Source organism: Dipodomys ordii, unplaced genomic scaffold (genome assembly GCF_000151885.1).
Source record: "Dipodomys ordii isolate 6190 unplaced genomic scaffold, Dord_2.0 Scaffold25, whole genome shotgun sequence".
NCBI lineage: Eukaryota > Metazoa > Chordata > Mammalia > Rodentia > Heteromyidae > Dipodomys > Dipodomys ordii.
The window spans coordinates 1,325,968-1,351,196 of record NW_012267241.1 but is presented as its reverse complement, the minus strand read 5'-3'; the positions used below and the strand labels follow the sequence as shown (position 1 = coordinate 1,351,196).

Sequence of the window (25,229 nt, the reverse complement as noted above, 5' to 3'; positions counted from 1 at the left end):
TATAAGATTTGTAAAAATTTAACCTCTCAGTAATGTGTAAAGAGAGAAAGGGAGGGGGAAAAAAGGAGGAAACAATGTGGCAGAGGGGAGATCAAGCAGAACGAGATAGTCACAGGAAGAATGATCTTCCAATAGTTCTGTCTGAGGCCCCTGAGATGGGTTGTCCGGCTATTTAATAAGAAGCAAATTCTCCAATAAGAAAGCAACCTGGTCCTTCCTCTCATATCATTTGACCATTGAGGGAGAGCAGGATGCTAATGAGATTTGCCCTTCAAAAGCACGTCACCTAGAATGGCAGATGCACTGTAGTGCTGAGGAACCTGAACAGAAAGAGCCAGGAAAGACCCAGTAAGTGAGGATAGCAGACCTCTGGTTATTCAAGCCTCATCCAAGCTCACCATGGTCTTTGCGTTGACTGCCTGAGAAGAACTCCAAATTCATATGCAGTGTGCTCTCCGTGGTAGTATTGGCAACTCTCCTCAAAGTCATTATTCCAAATCTCAGGAAGAGCTGGCAGGTAAGACACAGCTCTTTCTGACTCTGTCCTTTCTTGCTAACAGTTAGGAAACCTTTTCTACTTGCTCATGGGAGAAATGATTGGCTTCCGAGTCTTTTTCTTTTTCTCTCCAGTCACTAAAATAAAAATACATTCGTGTTATATGTGTGGTGTATATATAATAATTTTACTTTTATTAAAATGTTTCAAGTTCTTGTTATTTAACAATATAGAGAATGTGCACATTTTTTTGAAAATGAAATACTACTTTTGGTGGTGTGCAATGCTGTAGCTGTTACTTCACATACAGCATCTTTCAATTTGTTTGCTCTCAAATCCCCTCTGTCCCTCATTTCTACATTAATTTATTTTATAATGTTTAAAAGTTTATCATAACAAGGAGGCATGTACACAGAGATTACTAATTACTCAACCTTATTGTATCAGCTTGAGAAATTATGTAGTTTTGCCCAGAGTATTTTTACCTGAGAGAATGAGTATGTAAAACACTATGTAGTATGAAAAGTCCCACCAGTGGAGGTGCCACAGCATCGAGTATTTATTGCCATGACTGAAGTTAGTTTCTCAAACCTCCAAAAATGACCAACAGTAATTCAGATTTCTTCTTGTGAAAGTTGAGAATATGTGTTATCATTTGAGGTTTGTCCGTGCTTAGAATATGTGATAATTTTTGTATGTTCAATAATACTCCAGCAATGGGCTTGCTATCACCTAATTATTTGTGCATTATTCCAGAGTGTCAGTGAAATCTCCGAAGAGTTAAAAATGAGTTCATTTGGGATACTTAAAGATCAACTTTTCAAGGCTGCTGTCAGTAGAACAAGAGATTATAGTTATAGCTACCTTTGTGCACTAGAAAGTTCTTAAAAAACTATTCCCATTGCTCAGGCTTTTAAAGAGAAATTTTCTATTCTGCATGATTGTTTGCTTCCCTTTCACCATAGTGTGATTTTTGAGCTGCTGTGTATGGTTTGCTGCAGACAGTGGAAACATCTGACTGATTTAATTGAGACTTGAGGCTTGATGACCAGTGAGAACATGATATGGTGCTGTGTTTAGATTTGGTACAACTATGGCCTTAAAAGCAGGTGTATTTTTATTTTGTCCTATGAACAACATTCTCAAGAGTAAAGCAGATATTATAAATTTATTATAGCTACAAAGTTGAATGCTAAGTAGCATTAGCAATAAAGGATTGTTAACACATCATTGCCTTATATTCAGGTTAACTGGCTGATGTCAAGGGAAATTTTATTTGGACTGTAAGCCATGATTTTTATATCACTGAGTCAAATTCAATCTATGCATTTTTATGAATAAAGCAACGTCCAAATTTTAAACCTACTTCATGTTGAAAAATGAATGTTTTCTAGGGAAAGTACTTACCCGTGTCTTACCAGAAATCACTCTCTGCCTTTTATACTACTAATTTTGCACGAAGAGGTAAGGTCAGGAAGCCAAGTAGAATTGGGTTGGCAAAGAATTGGCTGAGTGAGAAGCTACCTGCCTTGGGTAGCAAGTTCCTGAGCTTTGTAAAAAAGACTGGTAGGAGATTTAAGAATTGAGGCACATTTGTAGTCCTGTCTATGGTCAGAACTAGGTTCCACTTCATGCTGAGCTGGGAGCTAGTCTGTGTTGAAAAGTTTTCCACCTGCATCCCTAAGAGCATCTCTAAGAGCAATGGAGGCCATGAAACTCCCCCAAGCAGGACCTGCTGCCAGACAGTCTAGAAAGCCAGAGATCAGCATTACCACTCATCCACTGATGGATGATATCCTCACATTAGCAGGCCAAAGGTGATTTAGGTATGATTTGTACAAGTATGGGTTGCATGAACTTTGAGCCAGTGAATGCAAAGGACGGGCTAGACTGTTCTTTTATCAATTACCTGACAGAGGATCTATAATGACTTCATGCTGTAAGTTGCAAAACATTTTATTAGAGTCAACTCTCAATTATCTGGGGACGGAAGGGGCAGAAAGAGCTGGACATCCACATTTGTTGAACAGAGCAATATAATGAGGACCGTTGGGGGTTAAACACAGAAGTAGGGAAAAGGTCATTGCTGTTGTGGTGCTTATGAGCTCTTGATGGAAAAATAGATCGAGTAGTTGCAATTCAAAGATATACCACTCAAGACTTCACTGCTTGCATCCAGGCTAACATCTCATCAGTACAGAACCAATCTGATAGATTTAGAAGTCTTTGCATCTTTCACATATAAAAATGTAAAGATCCTTTGAAAAATGGAGTGCTTCAGGGAGCAAGGCCCTACAGAGTAGGCACTTGGCTGGATCAATCCTGGAAAATATACTCACACTTCTCAGTAAGTATCGAGTGAGCACTGCACATGTACAGATCCTGGTGATTTCTGTAAAGGAATCTGCTGCAGGTCTCTCCATACAATGCAAGAGGACAGAGTATAGGTTAAGAAGGGGAAATTCTGAAGCATGAGCAAGGTAAGAGGGAGAATAATGGTTGAGATCACTAGTCCTATTTGGAGGGCAGTGTTAAAGAGAAAGGTCACCATTAGAGCAGGCATTGGCAAGATGATCTGCAGAAGCTGAGGGGGACATAGAAATAGAGAAGCATCTGAATAGGTGAGATACTGGCCCTTCAAAACAGAATCACTCTTTACAACAAACGAGAAATGATTGTTCCAGTAGAATAGAGGCAAATTCTCATCCACCTTCAATATCTCCACCATATATTCTGTGTCAGCCATTGGGGATGAACAAGGTGCCTTTTTTATTTGTGGACTCTTTTCTTATTTTCTTATGACGTGAGTGTATTTGATTAAATAAGTGCTAACAATATTGATTCAGGAAAATCAGTAATACACACACACACACATACACACATACACCATGTGTACTTGATTTTAAAAGGAGTCTTGCCTTTAATCCACCCAGGTTATCTTTAATGTTCAATAACCTGCAAAATAATTTTATTGTATTCCATTCTGGTTTGGAAATTCTGTGATTATATTTTATAAGCTTTTTTCTTATTTATAATTGGGCATCTATGGTAATTCACTTAGTTCCTAGGGGATATTACTTTCCCTGACTTTGTATGTTTCAAGGAAAGCTGAAATATTACATTTTAAATACAAAAATAATTTGAGCAGTTGAGACCATAGCAGCTGCTGTGCAGATGCTAGTTTGGGGAGCTCTTGACAGAGGCATGCACACACAAGAAGCTAAAGATACCCAAAGGATGCTGAGTTGATACATTATCAGATCAATAATCTGCAAACTGTGAATATGCAGGAAACCAAAGTGTGGTGGTCTTTCAATCCACTATGGAAATAGGGCTTTTATGTGGACTCCAAGAGCATTCTAGCCCAGTGAGTCAATAATTCCCATCACATAATAGAAAAAAATATCACTCATAGGCAATGGAATGCCTAGGGAGTATTCTTCAGTAATCAAGTATCTGGCACAGTAGATTATGCCTTAACTTTACAGTCTGTTCTGGGAGCTAATTGGTAAATAACATACAGTTAGGTACATTTACCTACTAGAGTTTATCTCTGCAGCAAATGGAGGGGCTTTACAAGCATTTTAGACTGCAGCAGAGAGAGAAGTAAAACAGGTCACTAGTCAAAGATTCATGTGTCACTTTCTGATGTGATTATTTCTAAATTCTTGTTGGAAAAAAGCAAGCCGTGGAAGCATGGAGAAGAAAAGAGGAAGGTAGAAAAGATGATTGGAAAGAATACAGAAACCAGGAATAAAGAAATGAAGGAGGAAGGGAAGAATGGGTAATAAAAAGAGAGAAAAAAAGAAAGGAAGAGAGGGGAAATATAAACCTAATAGTGTGTGTGCGTGCGTGCGCGCACGTGTGTGTGTGTGTGTGTGTGTGTGTGTGGTTGGATTTCCATGTCTAGAATTAGCTTCTGAAATGAACATTTAAGCCATAGGACTTAATTGTATTTCTAATAGCAACTTCAGCATCAGCTTTCAAACACTAAAAAGAAGAATTCTTTGTTAAGAAATGATTTCTAAGCCAGGCTTTAGTGGCTCACACCTATAATCCTACTACTCCACAGGGTGAGACCAGGAGGATCACAGTTCAAAGACAATCTGGGCAGCAAAGTCCAAGCTGAGTGAGTGAAGGAAAGTCTGCACTACGAGAGAGAGAGAGAGAGAGAGAGAGAGAGACTGTTTTCTGTTGGCTGCCAATACATAGGACATCCCTGGGGCATAGGACAGTCATATGACCTAATGAGTCCTTCATTTCACAATGTATTGTTTAGACTAGAAACACAGGAAAAGTGCACAGGAAAAGTGGGGAGCTACCTATGTTTCCTTCATTGTAGCTAACATTTGCAGAAATTTTCATAATTTACAGGGCATTCGCAGCAATTACTACAGTTAATTCCCATAATAGTATGATCTTAAATATTAGACTTTCCATTTTTTTTCAGAGCAGGGAACTGCTTTCCAAGCAGGTTAAATAGCCTTTCTTAAGACTGTTCATGTGTCAGCTGTAAAAATGGGACCTAGGGCCAGACCCTTTGACTCTAGATCATCTTCCTCTATCTGGCTTCATCTCCACTGAGCCTTCTGTAGTTACTTCTATAAAGCAGAGAGAAACATGAGTGCCTGAAGGACAAAGCATGCACTTAGAATGTTCTGGGTCATGACTGGCCTCCTTAAATTATTCCAGAGCCAACAAAAATCCTGGTCTTGATGATCTAGATTTACAGTAATTATTTTTATTATACTAATAAAATATGCACTATTCTTCCCTTCCCACCGCCAAATGCAATTCTTTTAAGCATTTCTAACTTCCATAAAGAGAAAGCCTTGTCACTGAAACAGAATTTCATATTCATTGCTGAGTGTCAGATCATCAAAAGTGACCCTCCTTATGGATGGTTTTTTTTGAGAGGCACAAGATGGGAGATGTGCAGAACAGGTGGCCAGCTGTGCTTCTTGTAACATCCCTGGTACAAGATGTGGACCAGGTGCTGTGAGGGAGGCAATGAGGAGCAGGTAGTGACCTTGCTTGTCAGAGTAATCCACATATGTTGTGAAACACACTGGCACGTGTTATGGGAAGAGGGAAAGGGGGACTGGAAAGGCAGAGGAAATAGGAGGGTGTGTCCCCCATTTGGAGATCAGAGAGTAAGTTCAATCAAAGGACTTACTTGGGAAATAGTAGATAAGGTGTATAAAGAAGAGAGACATAGCAGTGTGGGGGAGAGAGATTGGATTTTCTTTTAAGAAGAATGAGTGTCATGGATGGATGAATGGCAGAGGTGGAAGAGAACTAGGAGTGGAGTTAGACAAATTCAGGAGAGATACAAAAAGTCAATCAGCATAGGAAGTTGAGGATTGAGAAGACCCGTTACAAGGATCTGGTAGTATTCCAAAATGCGATAGCATGAATCTTACACATGAGGGAAAATTATTATCATGATGATTTCTACCATTATTGTTAATAAGGAGAACCTGTAATTTTTTTCTAAATGATTTTGAGATGTGTGATTTCAAATGCATTTTGAATAAGTGTTTCTAGATTTTAAAAGGTTTTGAAAAAGTTTAAAAAAGGAATAGAACAAAAATTAAGGAGTTAGTCAAACTACACAAAAGTTATGGGGAGGGAAGTGCATATGGCAGACACCTGAGTTTATTCCAAGTAGGATGTAAGCATGGATGGAAATATCACAATGAAAATCCTTCATGGTGCCTGAGTGCCAGTGATAATGACTATAAACTTAGCTACTCAGGAGGCTGTGATCTGAGGATCTCAGTTGAAAGCCAGCACAAGCAAGAAAGCTCATGAGACACTTACCTCCATTTAACCACCAGAAAACTAGAAGTAGAGTTATGGCTCAAGTGGTAGAGCACTAGCCTCAAGCAAAAAAGTCCAGGCACAGCACCCAGGCTCTGAGTTCAAGCCCTAGTACTGGCACAAAAAAGTATATGAACTCAAAAATAAAAGAAAGACAGACAGGAAGGAAGGACGGAAGAAGAAAGAAAGAAAGAATAGTTGAAGAAAGTAATAAAGAATAATTTTCATTGATATTTAGCAATTGTCATGGGGTATAGTGGTATTTTGATACATGCATACGATGTATAATGACAAAGTCTATTATCACAAACATTTATCTTCTTTTTTGTGTGTTGGGAGCATTCAAAACCCTTTCTTCCAGCTAATATGAAATCTTCAATATATTATTATTTAGAAAAAGTACATAACAGACTTTGTGAGATTTTAATGTGCAAATTATACATTTTCAGTTTCTGAAAGGATAAATGTTGCATTACCTATGTATTTTAACCCCTTTTTCTCTCAGCCACACACCTTTCAGAATTTACAGTCATGACTTTAATCAAAGATTATTTCTGAGTAGTACATAAACAACCTAGATTGAAATTCAATTAGTTGTAATGGCAACAGTTAGACATATATTGACCTCTCTTCTTCACCTTTCTATGTAGTTTGGGGTTTAGAAGATTAAAAGAAACTGTGGGGAAATTTTGGGGTTCTTCATTCATCTGCTATAGAGTTCTGGGCATGTCTTCTCTCAGGCACTACAAGTGAGTGGCTACTATGCATTGAATTGTATGCTGTTGTATTGATACGATTTGTTACTGTCCTTTTATAACAGGAAATTATATGCTGGAGAGATTATCAAATGAGAATTTTCCTCTACTTTTAACACCTTATATAGGACTTTTAATTACATAATTATAAATGTGTAAGGATGGAATGGGAAAAATAACACTCAATTGAGTAAGAGGTCTTCCTTCTGGCCAGTGTGTGTGTCTTAAATATTCGTTCAAACAGCTCTCACCCATGGACCCCCTACCCAGGATTTTGTGCACTCAGGTAATGATACTAGAGGAAGAATTTTAAAGTTTGGCAAACAATAACATGTCATTCTCCCAAAATTTGTAAGATGAAAATAGAACATCTTTCCTTGAAAGATGTAAAAAAAATCCAATGGCAGTACTGTACTGTTTTGCAAAAAGCAAAGGTTATGATCAAAATGAACTCCAAGAAATGGAAACAAGAGGTTTTTTTTCCTTCATTTTTGTTTTTTGTTTTCTTTTCTTTTTGTCTTGTTTATTCATTTATCTATCTTTGGAATGGTAAGGAAAGGCACAGAAATAGAAGGGCAAAGGGTGAACAAATTTAGCAGTGGTACTCAATAGACATTATGTTGAAAATGAATGATACAATTTGTTATAACCCCTCTGTACATCACCTTTGTAATAACAATAAAAAAGCAAAGGTGAGATTATAACATACCTAGTATGTTTAGATCCTAACCTAGGCATTGTGAACATTATCTCTGAGCATAAAATGGCGGACCCCAGAAATGGCTCTGGCTTCAGCCAACCCTTGGTTTGAGTTTTAACTCTACTATCTACTAGTAATGAAATTATTTAGATTCTCCAAGTCCCAAATTTTTTGTCTAATTTAACATTCACTTTATAAAGTAGTGTTGACTTAAAGCATGTCATGCATATGGTAAGTGCTCAATAAGTACAGACTTTATTATTACTGACACATTTTATTATCATTTTAATTTCCCATGTTCTCCAACACACAAAAAAATATTAAAGCCTGAAATCACACATGCAAACACACACACACACACACACACACATTTACTTAGGAAATTTTGTAAGTAAATTGTTACTTTCAAAGGAACAGAGAATATTTTTTTCTAGCTCTGCATAGACCATGATTTCTGCTGTCAGGCAATGCCCATAAGAAATGCTAGAGAAAAATGCTTTAATTTTTTTCTTTGACTTCTATCTTCCATTTGTTTTTGGAGTTTTAAGTTTGCTTTGTGACCCAAAACAAAAGATCTATAAACAGTCTGACCAGCATCTTTTCTATTGCCCGTAGCACAACTACAGAGAATGCTGCTTGTCTCTTCCTTCCTTTTCAATCCCACAATCTCTGGCAAGGGTTCTGTTTTCCACAGTGTTTAGTCTACAGAAAAGCTAACTAATTTCAGATAAGCAGGAGAAAACACACAAGTCTAAGATGAAGAGTAGAGTTATTTTCAAAGTTCAGGGCAGGTATTCAAAACTCTGTATGGTTGAAGATGGGTTTGTGACCTTCCAGGAGAAATGTTGGCCCTAGGCGAAGAACTTCAAGTCATTCCATCACTCCTTTATTATTCCCGTGATGCCACCTACCTCCTGCTCTCCTTGATGTCCTCCTACCTTTCTGTATCTTTCCTTCCCATCTTCCCTCTTCTCATCCTCTTCTCTCAGCATTTTCTCTATATCCTCTCTTTTCTTCTTTGTGGGTCATCCTAAACGATGACCCATCTTTGTTGGTCATCATAAATGACATTTGTGACTTTTATTTAGCATTTACTATTGGCCAGACATTGTGCTAATGCTTTATATATGCTACATTTGTATTGTCACATGAAAGTCCAACTTATAGAGCAATACATTTTCTAGATGAGGGTGGGACAAGAAAGGAGGAAGGAAGAAGGAAGGAAGGAAGGAAGGAAGGAAGGAAGGAAGGAAGGAAGGAAGGAAGGAAGGAAGGAAGGAAGGAAAGAAGGAAGGAAGGGAGGAAGGGAGGAAGGGAGGAAGGGAGGGAGGGAGAGAGGGAGGGAGAGAGGGAGGGAGGGAGGGAGGGAGAGAGGGAGGGAAGGCCGGCAGACGGATTCCTTACAGTTTGCAGAGTCTGGTCCATTGGGTGAACTCATCCATCTCACTAGAAATGCCTCTTCTACCATAATAAAAAAAGCGACATAAATTCACTATGGTGTTACCTTAATGCAATGTATTTTGAGGCATACAGTGAATGGCTTCAATTATGTATGCATGTGGATTTGATATATTAACTTGAAAATAAGCTTCATAGTCTTTTAAATGACATTTTTATTGAATTATACATTGAATTTGTTACAATGGGCAGGACAGTAGAATATTTTACTTATTTATACATTATGTATAATTACAGCCATATAGATAAAACTTGCTTCTATGCTATTTTCACTTTGTGTAATGCATGTGTTAGCATTTTTTGTGCAAACCTACCAAAAACCTTGTTCTCAAATTGCAAGAAACTGTAGCAAGGTCTGTGTGAGGTGAGCATGACTATATTATGGTTTTGAAGACTACATTATTGGTTTGAAGCTCAGAAGGACAAGTTACTCCACTGGTTAATCCAGAACCTGTAATTTCCCACCTGTTTGGCCTTAGACAAAGGCTTTCACCTGTTTTGAAGTCCATCAAATTTCCCCTTTGATAAAGATGGGATAGTGACAGTTACCAGCAAGAATGTATCTCTTTCCTCTATCATGATTTCCATTTATTAAAATAATGGCTCCCAGTCTATATCTATGCCAATATTGACCCATATCTATGTAATTGACATCTGTATGTGTTTGTGGTAGTCATACGTACATGTGTCATACTCATGACATCATGCTCATGAGAACACCCATTTATGCCTGACCTTTGAGGTAGCATCAAACCTAAGGGGTATGACATGCTTAAATATATTCATTTTAATCTATGTGATACACCATAATGATCTTCTCCTGCTGAGTTATGGAAACTCATTGCATCCCTTTGCTCTGTCTTGGTAACAAACCCCATAGATACCACAGATGTGCCCTACTGCCATCTAGTGGGGAAGCCCACTTTCCACCCCACAAAGCCCCATCCCAGTTTTAGCCTTTGTTCTGCTAATCATTTTCATCTTATTCAATTTATTTTTATTGTAAATGTGACAGAAGGGTTATAGTGACATAAGTCCGGTAGTGAGTACATTTCTCTTTGAACAGTGTCACCTCTTCCCTGCTAATCATTTTGAGGCTGCCTCCATCATCATCTAAAATGGCCACCCTGAATTAACTGCTCTGTATCTCTTTTTAGAGTCTTTCCAGTTTTCTCCCTGACTGTTTCTGGATGTAAGTACATCCCACTGGAATATTCCCACCTCCAGAACAAGGAAAAGGCTTGAAGGACCTCAATCTACTGTGCCAACAGGACCTGAATGACTGTAAGTAAAGTATCATTGCTAAGTCCATATCCTCAGCTCCTAGAAGGAAACCTTTTTATCCTGTAAAGTTAGCTTCTCATGTTCTCCACATTTCGGAATACTTTTTCTCTGTAAAAATACATTTGTTCTTTCCATGAGAATTTTGACATACAAAGAGATGCCATAGGCCAATTGTTTCAAAGAAAGGATACAGCATTGGTCTTCCTCGATCTATAAAGGAATCTAGGTTAGTTGTAGAAATTGCCATTGGTATTAAGTGATTAACCCGTGAAATATAATCTTTGTTTCCTTTGGGTAGTGGATTTTATGCATCAAAAGGATTAATAGAAGAAAACCAGGTCCTTAGAGTTGTGTCTATCTTGATAATTTATTATGCGCCTTTCTTATTCCATTTAAAACTTTGAAAGTGATTGAAATGTCATATAGATTAGGTGAAGAATATATATACTAATACATAACTTGTTGATTGGTTAATTAGGCCAAAGAGTTAATAAAATGTTATTGAAAAACAGTTACATTATTATCACTGTTCCAAAGTAATGACAAGATAAATTACTTATCCTGTTCAGGTTTCTCATGTAACAAAAGGGGGAAAGTCAGTCTGCACCCCCGACTCTTTCATCCCTTACTCCAGACATCCTCCAGCACCAAGGACACTACCATTGATCTGATCAATTGCTTTATTGTTTCACATGAGTCATTCCTATACTGGTGATAATTATGCTTTCTGTACCTTTAATAAAAATGATCAGAATTTTCTACCTAAGAGTCTCCTACATTTTAAGACAAAGGTTAAGATACAAATAGAGAAAGGATAAATGAGAGAAAAGGAGAAGACAGGGTTGATTACTAAACTGGATTTGAGACCAACTTTTTTATTGCTAATTTAAGCCAAACCTTGTGGAAGAATATAGGCATTTATACCAGAAATAGAGTCTGCTGCCCTCTTTAGATGCACATAGATTAGAAGTGTGTGAATTTTCTCAACCTGACTCATATTATAAATGTTACTCACTTAAAAGCATTGTGTGTTTGTTTTGGCAAGAGTCAAAAGTATGCCCTCCTATTCCTTTGTTTGAAGGGCAAGTATTGGGCATTCCATTTCATTGTTGGAAATCAGAATGTGAGACTCTTGGCAGGGGAGACACTGAGAGAGGTTTTGAAAGTGCCATGCTTCCATTACTCTGGAAGTAAATGATTTGCAATAAGATTCTTCATCAGTAGAATATATCTGCTCCTCTGAGTCTGACCTCTCATGTCTGTAGCTTTTGTTGGAGTGTTATATTCTGTATCTAATATTTCTTGCTACCACTTGGAAATCATTGTGACTACATTGGTCCTTATTGATAATTTTATGTATCATAATCCATCACCATGTTGGATATTGGGCAGAGAGCAGGTATTACTTTGTCTTTTACTTGGTGTTCAGACAGCTCTCATTGATTTCTTGGCTTGCATGTTTGTTACATGATGATTTGCACTTTTTCTGTATTGTGTTTATCCAGATTATGTTTCAGGCGAGTCTACAACCTATCATCATTAACAACAAACATTTATTGAGCATTTATGGTGTGTGGATCAGGATCCAGGTTAGGTACGGAGGATAATAAGAGGAATTTAATGTGATCCTTACCTTAGAGGATTTTATTATTTATTGGGCTATACTTGTTCCCTAACACCTCATGCTGAGTGAATACTACAGGTAATAAATAGTCTTGGAGTTCAGAGAAGGCAGTAAATGATGAGGGCTGGATGGTCATAAAGGCTTTAGAATTAGATGAAATTTGAGTGATTTTTCTAAAGGTATGAAGGCTCTTTTTATAGGATGCTAAATATGAGTTTCTGAATACCACTGTGTCAGAAAAAGTCATGCCTGTATCTTTAAACTACAGTTGCCTTATTAAGTATTTATAAGCTTAAGACTAAGAGTCAATATTCACCTGCTTTTGAAGTGTTTCTTACAGAGTCCTACGGTGATTATTCTTGTGTATTTCGTCTTTCACACCAAGGAAAAGCCAACCAGTCCAATAACTTTATCATGAAACTCCCCTGGCCTATTTGTCAACATTTAAGATTGTCTTTTACTTTATCTAAAATTTGCCTTAGTCCCTCCTTTCCTCCCCCGCCCCACTCAGAAAAATGATCATTCAATGAAGTCTTAAACCACAGTATTTTCAAGGTAAGACTTGGAGTAGAATAAAAGCATGACTTCTTTGTGCATGCTGCTTCAGAGTGAGAAGGAGAACTTGAGCTTGACCTGGGAGAGTATATTAGTACCCCAAGGGAAATATCCACTTATGAGAAGTTCCAGGCTTTTTCATCTATAAGGAAGAGATGTGCAAACATTTTTGAAGATTGAAAACTTCACTTATTACTTCCATGGGACCCCACTAGTCCAGACAGATATTTGCCTCCGCTTATTGATGGGAATTATCTCAGGAAGAGTGTCTGTGGCAGGATTATCAATGGTCTCAGGACCAAGCCCAAGACTTGTCTAATACCAATTCCTGGTTCTTTTTCCATGAGTTTTTCTGTGATTTCTCCTATGTTATTCTTTCTTGAAAAAAATCTATCATTTACTTTGGATTTGGTGAAATAAGAGTCAGGGAAAAAGTTAAGTCTGTAGTTTCTTCTTTTCATTTCTTCTTGTAGCTTATATTTGGGGACATCTATTACAAACAGCAGGAAATGTATCATAAATCTCCAGTAGCTTCCAGCCAATTATTAGACATGTGACAAGAGACCAACATGCACATATTCTATGTTAAATGAATCCAATACCAATAGAACATACTTTATCAATATTCACCTCATTTCCTGTAAGTAGTAGTAGGATAGTTTGAATTTTCAGTTAAAGATAATTCGAGCTTAGATGTAAGATGATCTAATTGATGCAAATATTTAGTGAGTTGAAAGTGCAATAGTTCTATAGGAATATTTCCTGTGTCACAAGCAGCCTCTCCGTGTGCCCTCCCAAGCTGGCTGCAGATATGCAGGAAACTGAACTCGTTTTTCAGAAATTAGGCACTACCCTCCATGTGGTTCTCACTGCTGGCCACCGGAGTGTGGTTGGTCTTGTCTGATTCCTGAACATGTGCTGACAGGACTTGCTCATTTTGGCAAATGTTACCTATTTGTTTTGTTGGTTGGTTGTTGTGTGTGTGTGTGTGTGTGTGTGTGTGTGTGTGTGTGTGTGTGTGTGTGATATTTTCCTCAGACCCTGGAAACTACCATTCCACTTTCAGTCTTTGATAGCTCTGAATACTTGTTACACGTGAAACCACAAAACTTTTTTGTGTGTCTGTCCCCTTTTTTTCTTACTTACTTTGACTTAACAAAATAGCTTCATGTTTCATCTATATTATAGCCCAAGTCAGAATTTCCTTCCTTTTTACACCTAAATAATGTTGATGGGCAGGCATCTACCACATTATGTTTATGTATCATATCAGAATTTGGAGAACAATAAAATTACCTTTACAACTCCATGCACATCAACATACATATCTGGGTATTTTGGAGTGTCTAATTTTTCTTATATTATGAACTATCTGATCATTTGACTTAAGATCTAGAATATGTTTCTTCAAAAGAATATTCCATGTGATCTCAACCACAAATAGTAGGTCTTCTGAAGCAGTTACTAGTTCTAAGGTCAAGTAAAATAATAGCTTAGATTTTTTAAAAAATAAAAACTTTTTTAAGTCTTTAAACTTTAATTCTTCTATAAGGCTTTGAAGTAGCTAGAGACATTCAACCAGTATTCCCCAGAGTGTTAAGTCCTAAAAGATGTTCTCCACTAAAGGAGCATCAGAGGCCAAAGAAATTTGTGAGTGTTGCTTCCGGGACCATATACATCCTAGGTTCTCAGGGGATACAGCATTGAAAATTCTCTGAAAATTTTTGCTGCTTTAAAACAAGCAAAAAAAAAAAAGCTTCATTTGTTTTCTTCACCATTTTCCAAGTACATCATCACCCAAAATCATTTCTATGTTATAAACATGCCTTTGAAATATCCTGAATGAAAACAAGGTAAATTTTAAGGGGACAACAAAGAACAGAACAGCTGAGAAAGTGAACAGGCGAGTTCTCTAGAAACTGTGAGCTGAGTGGATTGTGATCTTTAGTTTTCCTATCATTGAGACAAACCACTTACGTTCATAGCCAAATTTCACTGGTGATTCTCTTTAGAATCCTTTAGCTAAACTCAAGAGGTTTGTTATTATTATTATTTAGAGAAGGAGGATCTACATAAAAAATAAAAAAGTAAAAACAAAACCACAGTGGCAAATTGATGTAGTAAACAATTTTGTCTAAATTTTTGTGGAAGATGTAACAATACTATTTAAATAATTTTGTTTGAATAGGATGTTGGTATAAATAAAATGTCTCTCATAATCTTTTGCTTTGTGAAAGAAAAAAACTTAAGAAGGCAGTTAAGCCCCATCTAGACTTATGTTCACTGCAAAAGACTGCTTATTAGCTATGAGTTCCCCACCTGGGAAAATCAAATGGAGATGAGAAAGAGTTTAAAAGGTGGAAGGAGTTTATCAACGCCACAAGTAAGATATTCAATTGGAAAAAGATGTATTTTTAAAAGAGCCAAGAGTAAAAAAAAAAAGCCAACCAAACAACAATTTCTCCTTCCCATGATTCTGAAAACCTAAATACCAGTTACTAAATAATGACTCTTCATAACTTATTAAATTCCTCATTATTTGTTTTTTATATCTATTTTCCAAATTTTCCAGAATAAACACCTTTAGTTTTCCTTTAAACAAGATATGAGGTTGTGGAGGGGACTAGGAGGCAGAAAATACATTCTCAAACTATATTACATGAAGGCAAGAATCTTACAATGGATGGAAGTGAGCAGACACGAATGACTAACACTGGAGAGGTAGAAAACCAACCAATAAGCAAAGTCATGGACCATGAAGCTCTTCAAAAAGATGGAGTCTTGAAGACTGATGTTTGAAGAATTTTAAGGACTTTGAATCTTAGTTCAGTGATTGATTTTGTGCAGTAAACTAAGTTCATGTAGCTAGGCAACTTTGTTTTCTGATGGATGGCAGAACACAGTAGCTATTTGGTGAATGTCTAGCTTACATAACATTATTAGATGAGAAATGAATGATACTGATTCTTTACCCAATAAAATCTGTCATAATACATTACAAGGACTTACTTGATTCTGGTAGTGAGCAAGTAGCTGATTTGGAAGTTGGAAAAATGTAATCTAGTCCTGTTCAAAGTAAGTCATCTGCTCTTAGGTGACTGGTCACATGCACTGGGTACATCTTACAGGAGAGAGTATCTGAGGAAAACACCATCTAGAAAGAATTGTCAAGCTTCCCCCCCCCAATGCAATTATTCAGACTATTTTTATTCACAAACTAAAAGTCATGTTGTTGTTACTCCGTCCTACATATCTGGGTTCTGCTAAGGGGAAAAGTTATTTAGCAAACAGAATGGTTTTTGTTTGCCATAAATTCTGAAAGTGGCATCTACTAATTCATCAAACTGAGTCAGAGTTTGTAACTTATCTGATTCAGACTTGACCTGGGCCCATAAATGGCTCACAAAGGAACATGTTTATCTCTCTATTGTCATAGGCAGTGGATTTCAGGACAGGACACGAAGCTGTTTGGAATATAGTCACTGTCAACCGGCTGCAGAGAGCTGATAGCCTGCAATTGTGGCCTTTGATTGCTGAACTCAGAGTCGATCTTAAGCTAATTTGAACAAGTTAGGGGATGTAGAGAATTGTGTTGTTGCTAGGACTTCCCTCAAAGTGGCACTGATGAAGTGACTTAAGCAAAAGAAATTTGTTTTCTCACAGACCTGGAGAATATAAGGTAGGTCAGGTTTGCTTTCTCCTGATTCCTCATTGTCTGGCTTGCCGATGTCCACTCTTATTCTGTGTCTTCAAATGATCTTTTCTCAGTGTATACGCATCCTTAGTATCTCTTTTGTATGCCTAAACATCTTCTCATAGGCCATCTTAGTGGCCTCATTCTAACATAAAGCCTGTCTCCAAGTACAGTCACATTCTGAGGTCCAGGGCATTATATGTTGAGGTACTGAGGCTTCACTATATGCATTTTGGAACAGGACAGTTTAATACATAACATAGTCATGTGATCAAGCAATTTATTTTTGTACAGGTGACGTTAGATTGGGAAATTCTCTTTTAGATGCCATCTTTGTCCTTTTCTCTCATTCTGCTCCATTATTCCAGAGTTATCATTCCAGTAAGAGGGAAATATGGCTTTTCACATCTGCTGATTCCACATACTTAGTGCGTTAAAGTAAAGAAGCACCTTTCATCAGCTGGAATTTGAAAATTCCAGAGGAGTTTCCAACTGGCCTACCTTCTACCAGTTGGTTTTCCATGGACCAATCAGGGTAACAATGGCACTTGCTGGGTTCAGGGTCTTTGGGGGATGAACGATAGATGTTCCTGAAAAAATTTCAAGAATGTGTGAGGTAGGGAAAAGAAAAATTCTTCCAAAGAAGAAAATTCCAGAAGTGTGACCCAAACACTGTGCGTCACTAGGGATCTAAAATAATAAATCAAGTAAAAAGATCCCAGTACAATATAATGAGGACTCTGGATAATGATCGACTCTAACTCTTGGCAGAGCAAATGTGCTTGGTGGGAACACTTGACAGTTTTAGCAAGAGGCGAGGAGGATAAGGGTCAGCAAAGACTTCACACGGATGATGACTTTAAATACAAGGGAGTGATGAGTAGTCAAGGAAAGTGAGGAATGGAAAAGACATTCAAAGGCTTAAGTGGGAGCTTTAAGGGTGACTGCAGAAATTTCAGCACAGTGGAGAGGAGTGTAACACTGAACCCAGTAAATACACATCCTCAAAATAGGCGAACTTGAGAGGCTCACAGTGGATCCAAAGAGAACATACATTTTTGGCTGCTTTCCTGATGAAACAACAATGCTCAGAATTTTCCTAAGATAAAGATGTGAAGAGGGAAAGAGATGGGAAATATGGAAAGTCACATTGGATTTCAGTCCTCTTAGGAAACCTAACATTTCCCATGGCCTGAGTACAGCAACACTAATCTGTCTTTGACTGTAACTGAGATGCTGAGCTAGAAACATTCCCACTTTGATTCTCAGTTTACTCATTTATTTCAGTTGAAAGAATTTAGACTATATGGACTTTTAGGACCTTGATGGGTCAGTTGGTTGCTTATCTTTCTGTCCAACAAGTATGTAGCTTGAAAACTGGTTATCGACTCCATCTGGCCTTAGTACTGACCTGCTTTGGGAATGCAAGAATCCTTATTTGGCTCAGGTCCTATCCATGAAGAACTGCAGACTAGTCATCAGGGCTTAAATGTGAACAATGGAATATAAGTGCAAGATCACCATACTGAGACTGACATGTGAGAAATACAGACAGTTCCAAGGTAAGGACTCCAGGAAAGAGCCACATTTGGATTACAGTAGAGAGAAAAGCTTCACAGAGCAAGTGGGTTGTAGGATGATTATGATTAGCACAGACAAAGTTAGGAAGGGAGATTATGGAGAAGGAGAGTTGGGCTCCCGCTGAAAGGACAAAAACAAGAAAGTAAAGGAGGCAAAAGACAAAGCTTATCCAAAAGAGAGGCAGTCAGGTACAGTAAAGTCACCAACTGCCTTTCTGATGTCACTGCACACTGTCCCATTTGACATGTCACTTACAGGGAATCAACTCCTTACAAATTGCTCTTTCTTACACAGGCGTTCTCCCTGTCTACTATTCCATAATTCCCATATAACACTGAGCTAGTGCCACTGAACACTATTTACTTCTTGTTCAGTCCTAGCCAAGGCTTCAACCAACCCGTGAAGGCTGGTAAGGAGCATATGGAAATAACATTTCTAACACTCAAACTTCATTATGGACCCTCATGGCCAGCAGGAGGACATACCACTCACTGTGTCCTTCAGTCTTTGAATGCTCTCAGTAGCCTTATGCGGTAGGGTTTTAATAAAATATTTGTTTGGTGACTATCCTGGAATTGTGTAAATGTTCAAAGATTTAGGGTAGAGTTAGTTTCTAAAGAAAATCTAAAAACATTTTTCTAACTATTTGTAGAAGAAGTTGTTGCTATAGACCAAGCATGACATGAACTTTATAATGAAAAGATGAGACAAAACTGGATAGAAGAAGGCAGGAGGCCATAGAAGATTCACAGATTTGGAGCAAGAAAAGAGCAAAGTTCTAACCTTGACCTTATCAAATCCATGGACAAGTCACAATTCCTCTGTGCTGCAGTTTGCTTACCGGTAAAGTGAGACTATTGGAAGGACTGTGATAAATATTACACTTCAAAAATATATCAAGTTCTGGATTGGGGATACACCTGAATTATAGAGTACTTGTCTAGTATCTGCAAAAACTTGAGTTAGCACAGTTCCAATTCAATAAAATATTGTTTTCATGTTTGAGGAGTGAAAACCTATTCCAGCTCTGTTTCCTCAGGCACAGAGTGACTACTTCCATCCAGAAAGTTTGACTTACTATGCATTTTAAGTTATCTAGTTAATTTTTCATTTCACTTGTAACCTTCTTTCATTGAAGAACACATACTTAACTCCTACCATATATCAGGCTCAGTGAAGCACAATGAGGCAGAGGTGCTATACTCTTTTGCCTCCCATATAGAGTAAAACCAGAGAAAAAGTCCTTTATTTCTCCCCTGTATGTTTTGGACACTTGGCAAAAACCAGTCAGAAATCCTAGTTTCTGCTAATGGATAGTTGAGAGGAAGTTCAACCCCAGACAGGTTCTTCTTTCCAACCGCTATTTCTATTTCAGTGTGTGTGTGTGTGTGTGTGTGTGTGTGTGTGTGAGAGAGAGAGAGAGAGAGAGAGAGAGAGAGAGAGAGAGAGAAGGTATATTGGGAAGTATATATCCCTTCTCCAACTCCTTATCCAAGATGAATTTCCATTAGAAATCATTACATGAAAGACAGCCACTCTCCCAATGGCCAATGGAAACAGATAGATGCCTTCTTCCAGATCTCTTAATGGCTCTGAGATTCAGCCAGCCCTGCCGGCTGGAGGCAGAGGTCAACCACCTTGGACAGTCCCTAGTCTGAAGACCCACTTTACCCCCAACCAAGCCTTTAGGCTCTTGTGTGTTGTAGCTGAACTCCGTGGGGGTAACTCTAGGGAAACAGGGCCTTTGTGAACTGTGCCTTTGATGAGAAGCATAATATAAATACAAATTGCTATTCTGTCAGCTTCTGAGGAGCCACTTCAATCCGTTTGGGCACCTTTGATTTTGCTCTCTCTAATTCCGTTTCTCCTTTAAAAAATTTAATAAGAGCATGTTTTCATCTGGCCTCAAGGGAGTAATTTATTTATTTAAAGTAATAATAAAGTTTCAGCATAATCCCTAGTTCCCAAGGGGGTAAGGAGACTCTTTGAACAATTTATTTTTCCCATCCTTGAAGTGTGAGGGAGACTGAGAGGCTGCCTTGTGGGGTCCCAGGCCCCACTGCCATGGTAACGGCCAGAGCCTCTGGGCTTCCTGGCCATCAGCCGCTGGGAAGCATGGAATTGAAAGATGGACTTCTAGCTCTCCCTTTAAGAAACTGGTGAGTAAACTGGCAGCCCACACTTATAATCCTATTACCTAGGAGGCTAAGATCTGAGGACTGTGGTTCAAAGCCAGGCCGAGTAGGAAAATCTGTGGAACTCTTATTTTTAATAGACCAGAAAATGATAGAAGTAGAGGTATAGCTCAAGAGGGAGGGCACCAGCCTTGAGAGAAAAAGCTAAGGGACAGTGCCTTGGTTCTAAGTTCAAGTCCCAGTACCAGCACAAAGAGAAAGACAGAGAGACAGAGATGGAGAAGAGGAAGGAAGGAAGGAAGGAAGGAAGGAAGGAAGGAAGGAAGGAAGGAAGGAAGGAAGAGCCTGGAGAAGGGAGGGAGGGTACCAACTCAGTCATGGGATTAGTAACTATAAAATGCTTTATGACCAAGTGGACTCAACGTCCAGAGTGGAAGCTCATATGAAGGAAATCAGGACAGATGGGTAGCTGACTGCCTGTGCTTCTTGTTAATACTATAGAATCAGAGCTTGGGCCTCCAAGAGCTAGATGAGTGGACCCAGCTTTGAGAAACAGGAAGAATCCAGAAATCTTGGTCTTTAGTGGGGGATGGAGAGATATGGAAACTACTTCTACTAGAAAAAAAAATTCATCTGCCAGCCAGTGTTTGGACTAGTTGATATACTTGATGCCATTTACTATTTATTAAAGGAAGGATGCAAAAGAAAAAGAAAGAAGGTTATGTTGCCTCATATATCACATCTATATCCAAGACATAAGAATGGAGAGTTTGACAGTATCTACCAGAAAACACTTTTCAGAACCAACCTTTTCCCAACAAAAGCATATTCCTCCAACTCAGGTGAAAAGGGAAGGTAAGATGAGAAAAGCAGGAATCTGTCTTTCATACTCTGCAGTGCAAGGACAGAATGACTTACACACAAGATGGACATTATTAAGTGTTCAGAAAGAAGAAGAATATCCTGGAGAGGAGATTTCAGGGACAAAGATGTTTTATCGGCCTGTGGCAGTATACCCCAGACTGTAGAATGAACAGACATTGATCTCTCACAGCTTTGGAAGCTGGGAAGTCCAAGATCAAGGCACCAGCATTCAGTCCATTGAAAAGTTTTGTACTGTATCCTCATACAAGAGAAGGTAGCTAGTCAAATAGGAGAAGGCAGCTTCTTTTACAAGGGGCTGAGCCCCCTCAGAGAATGAGGAGTGCTCATGGACTATCTCTTAAAGGTCCTGCCTCTTTTACCCTCCCATGGGCAACACCTGAATTTTAGAGGGGCCACATGCAAACTACAGCAGACGGTACTGCTTGGCAAGGTATGGATCGCCCAAAGTTTGGTGGAGGACTGGTGGGAAAATATACTCCAAAGCCAACTGGGCTTGGATGAGAGCAAAATAAAGGCGCCAAGCTTCGTCTGTACAGGCATGCACTGTTGTTTCCATACCCCTGTCAGCCACATTCTCTGGCTCATAGCTCTAACAAGATGCATATGTTACTTACTTTAATTTGCTAAATTTCAAAGAACTTGTCCCGAGCCTCAGGGCTGGATTCCATTGCAGGAAAAAGGTTCTAGGTTTATATATGCAAGGCTTTGTACTCCATTTTAAGTAGATTGTATCACTGTAAATAGATCATAGAAGAATTCTTCCTTTTCTATTTCTATTTTCTCATTGAGAATGTCTTTTCTATAAGACAAAAGGGGATCTGTCATTGATTAAAGGGGTTAAGAATAAGACCAAGGACAATGGGGGTTGTGTTAGTGACAGGATATAGGGTGATTTATTACAAGTATTGCAACAGTTTCTTTAAAGTGGAACTGTATTTTGGTTAAGAAGAGGAGGAAAAATAGTTCGGTCATTGTCAAATAATGGTCTAGTTACCATGACAGTGGTGAATCTTAATGAATGTAATTGTCGGAAACCTTTCTAGAGATGGAGGTATTTCCAGCAGGCTTGAGGGAGCACCATGGAAGCCCTTTTTGTGGTGATACCTTGCCTTCATTGGTAATTCCCAGGGCTGCCAGATGAGATCCTTTTTGGGTATTGGGTTCATCCAGTATCTCTGCAGGGGATTCTAGTCTTTTGGTGACCTATCATAGATGATGTGCAGATCACTGTCAGTAAGTCAGGACATCGGTCTTCAGTGTTCTTCTGTGACAGAATTATTTTTCCTGAGATGTCTCTGAGAGTGTCCCTTCTCTTCTCAGCTGGAGAACAGATAACATACCCTTTTGTATTCTGCAGATGAGCCAAGAGTCTTTTGTTTCTCACAAGATCTTCTCTTGAACTCATTCCTGGTGTCTGACTGCATTCTCCACCCTCACTAGACCTAGTTGTGAAATGCCATGCTACACCATTTGACCTAAGAAATCTAGCATCCTTGATCCCCCTGGAACTTCAACAACTTGAGGATGCTTTACACAGGTTGCAAGAAAACAGCCCAGTGGGTGTGACTTAGGCTCTGGCCATCTTGCTGGATGTCACAGTCCTTAGATGTCATTTCTTCAACATATAATGCTCCTCTCCTGTGTGACCATGTCTATGGTCACACAGCCACTAGGAATCTAGCATTGTCCACTCTCCAATGGTCTGGTTAGCCTTTATAGCTCATTCCTCCCTTAATACCATCAATCACTACCTCTCCCAGGAAAGACATCATAAAACCTGTTTCAGGTTGGACCCTCACCAAACCATGTTTGGTTTGGAAGGTGTGTCATTCCTAACGTTTGCACTGTGCATCATAAGCCTGTTGTCTTTCAGGAAATAGACAAGGCACAAAATTCAATTTTAAAAGTTTAAGAATGTATGATGTGACCCACATTTGTTTACCGAGGTTTTCTCTAGTTAACCCTTGTGCTGAATTAGGCCCCAAGGTAGGTGCTCAAATGCACACAAATGCAAGCCAAGTCCTGCCTTTTAGAAAGTTACAAGTTGGGAGTTAATAACTAAGCTTCTAATATGCCACTTGAGAGGCACACCCACAAAACCACAAAGGGATAATGTAATTAAAAATATAATCAAGTAACAGGCTGCATGGCACAGGCTGCTAAGGCTATGTTGATCCAAGAAGAAGCTGTAAGAAGAGGCTACCGGTTGATTTCCTGCACCCAATAAAATGCCCACATGACAGTTTTGCACAGTTCCTGGTTAAAGTATTTTCCTCTTCTCACAATTGTTATCTTTACAGTGGAAAATGATTGACTCCCTTAGCTTCACATTAAGGAACAACTTTTTACCACTGAGACTTGACCAGCAATGGTGGTAAACTCAGGTTGCTGAAGCTGCTTATGTAGAATCTAGGTGAGCATCTTTCTTCAGGATTGCAGGATTCCTTTACTGATAAAGAGATTCGACAAATCAACCATGTAAGGTTAGCATTTTTCTAATCTAAATCCACAGACTAACAAAAACACATGATTGGAATGCTGTACTTGCTCAGGGTGAGTTAACCCCACAATCAAAGCTCTTGCTATACAGATTACACAATTCTTTGCCTTTAATAGATGAGTTGTCTTTGTCTTTCTTTTTGTTCTTTTTTTTTCCCCTGGGTAGGGCTAATGTCTAGAAAGGGAACACACACTGAACACTGAGGAGCACTGTTAGAAACCAAACACAAAATTTCCATAATTCATGGTCTTGCTTAGAATAAATTTTGAACACGGACATGAAATTTTATACCAAGAAAGGACAGTCCTTGGGGCTCCATGGAGAAACAAAGTTGACCTATGATTGGAGTTTGTGTTCAATGTGAGTCACTCAGCTCACAGTTTCCTTTGGCTTTCTGGGTTGATTTTTTTAAGTGCCTCTTGGTCTTACTACCTCCCAAGGGTGTCTCTGGGTTCATTCCTCAGGGCTCTTCCCTTCCCACTCCTCCCATGCGCCCAACCATAGCATGTACCAGTGGTCACAGTGGCTTCATGTTCCTACGTGAAGAGACAACAAATGCAATTTGTCTTATCTTCATGCACTGGTCTTCACTTTTATGGATGTTAGTGGAGACTTCAGAGTTCTCTGCCAGAAAAGTAAGGGATTAACTTATTAGAAGAACGATGGCTTACTATTAGATCATGAAAGACCACCTCAACTATTCATTGTGTCCAGAAAGCTCTTGTCCTTCAAGGTATTATCAGAAGCTATAGTCAATGGTTGTATATTGAAAATGTAGAATAACTAAGTACTGATTATTAAATTCCTTTATCTTCCCATCACTATCAGATTATCAGGAAGCCCAATAGAATTGTAGATGCAATCCTGGGCTGAGAATATAGCAACTTAGCCACTAAAAATTAGTGCCTAAAATATCTCCAAAAGTCTCATATTGCAGTTGTATCTGTTACTCTGTTACAAATTTCAGATTCCCATTTATTCCCGACTGTACACAATCTCAGGGAATTCAAATACATGTGCTTATTGGACATCTGATAAGTCTTTCTTCTGCCAAGAATTTTATGACTAAAATAAATTCTAAAAACACCTATTTTAATCTAACTCCTCTATTTTCACATTTAGGATCTGAAATCTCCAAATAGTTAATTGACTTCTAAAACATCATACATATTTTTGGAGATAAAGCTAGAAGAATTGCAGTCATTTAGATGGAATATGGTTAAGTGGGGTATAAATTAGAACCACTGCCATAATTATTTTATTTCAGCCATTCTAGTCTTCTGGTTTCGACTTTCTGTTTCTAACACAGACCAAGCATTTTCTGTCCTAGGCCTGCTTTTTGTGAAGTTCTACCTGACTAGGTGTCACCCATGAGTGACTATTTTCCGTGGTATGAATCATTGATGAGGCAATTCTTATTTTTTATTATTAGCTTTTTTATTTTCAGGAATGTATGTCTGTGTTCAATACTTTATTTAATTCTCTCAACACCCAATGAGTTAGATAAAGAATGTGTTACTAAAGCTCATTATATGGACATCAAATATAGGTAAATATTGAACTAATTTTTAATGAGAAAATTTATCTACTGGTTTCTTTCCTATCAGAGCACAGAAAGACACTTTAGACCCCTTCAAATTTGCTTTGTTTCTGCTCTAGCAAGTGAGCACTCTTTTTGTATGTGTGTGCTGGTGCTGGAGCTTGAACTTGGAGCTTGGGCACTGTCCTTTACCTTTTGG

The 25,229-nt window shown here is 38.4% G+C and overlaps 1 protein-coding gene across 1 annotated transcript in view; it reads left to right on the top strand.

Moving 5' to 3' along the window:
- Positions 1-325: 325 nt before the first annotated feature.
- Positions 326-25,229, top strand: part of Slc14a2 (solute carrier family 14 (urea transporter), member 2) — a 407,135-nt gene continuing 382,231 nt past the window's right edge. Inside the window, exons 1-2 of the mRNA XM_013014919.1 lie at positions 326-517; positions 10,390-10,516. The gene's annotated coding sequence lies outside the window, so the exon portion shown is untranslated. The remainder of the gene's footprint in view (positions 518-10,389; positions 10,517-25,229) is intronic.